The sequence below is a fragment of the Triticum dicoccoides genome, chromosome 3A, assembly GCF_002162155.2.
Source record: "Triticum dicoccoides isolate Atlit2015 ecotype Zavitan chromosome 3A, WEW_v2.0, whole genome shotgun sequence".
In the NCBI taxonomy this organism is placed as follows: Eukaryota; Viridiplantae; Streptophyta; class Magnoliopsida; order Poales; family Poaceae; genus Triticum; species Triticum dicoccoides.
Window position 1 is genome coordinate 256,272,339 of NC_041384.1, and position 4,304 is coordinate 256,276,642.

Below are 4,304 nucleotides of genomic sequence, written 5' to 3' on the forward strand. Positions count from 1 at the left end.
GCGTCGTCCGGCGGCTGGGGCGCGCGGGTGCGGTGGTGGGTGGGTTTTTTTTAGACAACGGTGGTGTGGGTGGGTGAGGTGGGGAGAGAGAGAGGGGTGGGGCCGGGCTGGGAGAGAGAGAGAGGGGTGGGGCCGGGCTGGGAGAGAGGGGAGGAGAAATTTTTTTTTAGAAGAAGAGAGGGGAGGAGATAGTCCGACCTCTTTGCCATCAGCCAACGGATGGCAAAGGCCCATATCTTTGCCATCAGCCAGCGGCTGGCAGATGGCAAAGAGGTGGGGCTACTGGGCCGTTACAGCACCGTCATTCATTGGGCCCCACCCACTTCTTTGCCATCTGCCAACAGACGGAAAAGATTCTTTGCCATCTGCTGGCAGATGGCAAAGAGGTGGGTTGACAGGCCGTTACAGCACTGGACCCCTACCCACCTCTTTGCCATCTGCTGGCAGATGGCAAAGATTATTTGCCATCCACTAGCAGATGGCAAAGAATTGGCTGATGGCAACCATGTTCTTTGCCGTCTGTCAGTTCTTTGCCATCTGTTTTTTATAAGCAGATGGCAAAGACGTTCTTTGCCATCAGCTGGCAGATGGCAAAGAGCTGGCTGATGGCAAATTCCCAGTTTCCAGTAGTGGATGTACTAGTATGTACCAAAAACAGAAAGGCATGTCATATGCAAAGGTATGATGTGTAAGCTAAGCAAATGCAATTTAACCAAATTGGAAGCAATACAAGCTAGACATCCGACTGGAGTGGTGAGCATGATCATCTAGGACCTGAGAGCCTGGTAGGAGGCGGGCTGCTTCGCCACCATCGCCGCTTTTTAGTTGGCTTCCAGGTGATGCCTATCTTTGCTGGACTTGTCACTGGCTCGACCAGTGCCCTGACTAGCTATTTGTCTTCTGGTGCTCACGGGATGGTGGTTCATGTAAAAAAATATCTTTCCTTATCTTACCGATTTCGGCGTTTCGAATACAAGCTAGACACCATATGGAACATGCAACCACATATGACACCGCGAAGTTAAAGCAAGCACCTGAGATGGTGGTTCATTGCGATCGAGGTCATCAACTCCAGAGCTACGTTCCCCCGTCTCCATCTGCTGACACTACACCCTTTAAAGTGTTGAAACGTGTCTTGCCTATCCGCACACCAAACTGGAGCGACTTCTCTCTTCTCTTTTTGGCTTCTCTCATGGCAGCAGAGTCTGAAATACCCTTGCATAAAACACAACAGTGAGAGTAAGGGTGAAGTGTGTGCAGAACTAGTGCACTGTAAAAGTAGCAGATAGCAGGTGGCTGAAAAATAAATGACAGGAGACATATGATAGCTCTACAACATTGCATGACAAACAAAATTAGATTCTACTCTGTATGATTTTGTAATATATGAGCACAGGGAATGCAGGTACTCCTCCAGCACACCACCACATGTGGTCATATCTAAGATAACAGCCGACTGAAAATAAATAGATCAGTCGATTTTTTTTAATGAACCATCCGATCTATAAGGACCAAGCAGATGGCCTTCGTCTACCTCCCGCCAGTCACTGTTGACGATCTTTCTCGAACCGCCAGCGACCACCTGCCCAGACCCCTGCCTCCGCCGCCTCGCTCTCCCATCGACCTCACACCACCGCCGTGCTTGGCAGCGCCCCCAGGCCATCCCTTTAATCCCGGCCGACCTCCAGATCGGGCGCCAGTAGCTCTAGGCCGCACACGCCCCTAAGATAAACACCAAGGCGCTGCTTCCCCGACGTAATAGGCGTACTAGCGCCTGTTACGCCGGGGAATGCTTCCGTTAATTGGGAATCAAGTGGCCAGAAATTGAAAGTCAGGGGGGCGACAGACCTCTAGCTAAGGTGAAATAGTATATGAGGAGAAACCTTGTGCATCGCGAGTTACTAGGAACATCTAGTATCAAGAAGAAGCGATCAACTAGTGTCTTTTGTGGGATGAATACTATGCAAGCAGAGACGTAAGATTTGCACGAATAAGGGAAGAGGAGTACCTTTTTCGGTTGCCGGTGTGGTCACCTCCACAAGTCGCGCCGATTTTCTTCTTTTTACTGGGAAACCGATGTTCTGGAGGGTGCAGGCTTGGACGAATCCATGGCCAAATTGTTGATTGTGTTGCCGTGGCCGTATGTCGGTGGAGGTGAAGCAGATCTGAGGCGGCAAAGGACGGCGTAGCAGGAACAGCTCCGGTGCGGTGGAGGGTGGCGAAGTTGGAGCGGCAGCGGTGAGGCGCAGGATGGCATGGTTGAACTGGCTCGGGTACGGACGGCTCGGCCTCGGCTTCAACTACTAGCCGTGGAGGGCGTTGTGGTTGAGGTTGCGGTGGACGACGACGTCGGGGTATCGACTCCGGCGTGATGGAGGAGGGCGGCCGTTGATGGGTGGGATGGGGTGGCGGACGGAGGACGTCGGGGTTTCGTGGCTGGTGGAGAGGTAGTTTTGGCGCCCACGGAGTACGAATGGGGAATCGGATGGGTGGGGGGAACCATGTTTCGGTCTGGGACATGCTTGTTTTTGGCTTTTTTGAACAGAAGATGGGACGCGCTTGTTTGAAATTTGGGGAAAGTACAAACTTTGCCCCCCTCTTAAATTTCGGACCTACTACGGGTCGGGGGTAGGATGGTAATCCCAGGTGTCCCAAATAGTGGGCGGGAGCGATTTCGGCCGCGCGCATGTGTGCTTAGGCGGCCATTGTGTATGAATGTTTTTCGGATGCGGTTGCATGGCGTCTAGATGAAGCTACAAACCTACCCCGGTTTAGACCTTTGGATGTCGGGCCGGTAGGTTTCACGGGTCAGAGTTATTAGAAAAGTAATTTCCTTGTACTACCAAACATTGGTCTCACGCGGTTTCGGGCGAGTAGAGACTCTTTTGGCGCTTCGTTCGAAATTTTGAAACACAAGCATTCACGTTTAGAGTACTCTTGAACTATGAGGATTAACCTAAATATACAACGTTATATTTGACCTTGTATGTTTAAAAACCTCATTAAATTATCCGCTTCTTTTGAAATTTTGACACTTGAAAATCCTATAACTACAATTATTTTGGAATGGAGGAGCTAAATTTGAATCTATTTTGTACACAACTACATATGATATTATGTACAAAATCAAAGCAAAGATTGGTGCCCCCATAATTTAGGTATGGTTTACAAATGCCATGACATCAAATTCAAGTAATTGAATGGACTTCATGTTGAATTCAATTTTTTTAAACCACCTTAAGTTGAATTCAAATGTATGCTAGTTCATAGGTAGTATCTATTTATAATGTCCATTGTGTAACTTTCGTATGTATAATGTGCTTTACACACACAACATGAACTATACTCACGTTTATATTCGATTGCTAAAGCGATGCATTGTCTGGAGTTCAAAATACTAACTATGTGGATCAATTGTGTCGAATAATAACATAGACATGCTCAAATTCGATAGAATCTAGATGCCTGATGGATCAATGACCGCTCCTTACGCGAGTTGCAAATATCATGATCCCATCCTAATATTTGGATACAATTTATATCTTTAATCAATGTGTAGAGCAGTCTTTTACGTGTAGTTTCACTCTCCATCGGTGATCTCTCACACATGCTCACACACTCTCTCCCGAGGTGTCTTTCTCGCACACATGCTCTAGATATAACCCTCCCTCCCTCTCGTAACCATTTACAACTGTTTTCACTAACCTTTATCACAAGCACTCTTCCTCTCGCAAACATACACATGCACAATCCTCATCGACCCTTTCTATATACATGGACCTGCCTACGTGTCTCATGTACGCACATTATCTTTACGCCTGTCTCTCGCGCATTGTCTCACACCTCTCTTCCTAATCGACGAGTATGATTCTAGCAGAGCATTCTGTACGATGCCCCTTAAAGTTAGGTTGGATGAATAGTAATATCAGAGATAAAGGGGTTACCTTAGTCCGAGAACCTAGGGTTACAAATCCTAGCCGGCTTTGTCAGTGGGCACAGAGTCCTTCACAATTCTGCTATCTTTGTCTTGTACGACTAGTCATCCATGGGTCTTCCTAAATGCGTCACGGGCCGACCAATGTGGCGCAGGACGGAACAGAACGAAGGGCCTCACCTCGACCCACCGGACCTCACGCGGTGACACACCCTCTGCCCCCACGTCTCATTATCTTCTCACACCCACACATACCAACACAAACACCGCACACACAGAAAATTTCTCCTGGTGCCTCTATTCCCTCCCCCCTTGCATACACACACTCAAGGGAATGGAATCTCTTGTTGTGACGTCATATTCGTCTCTC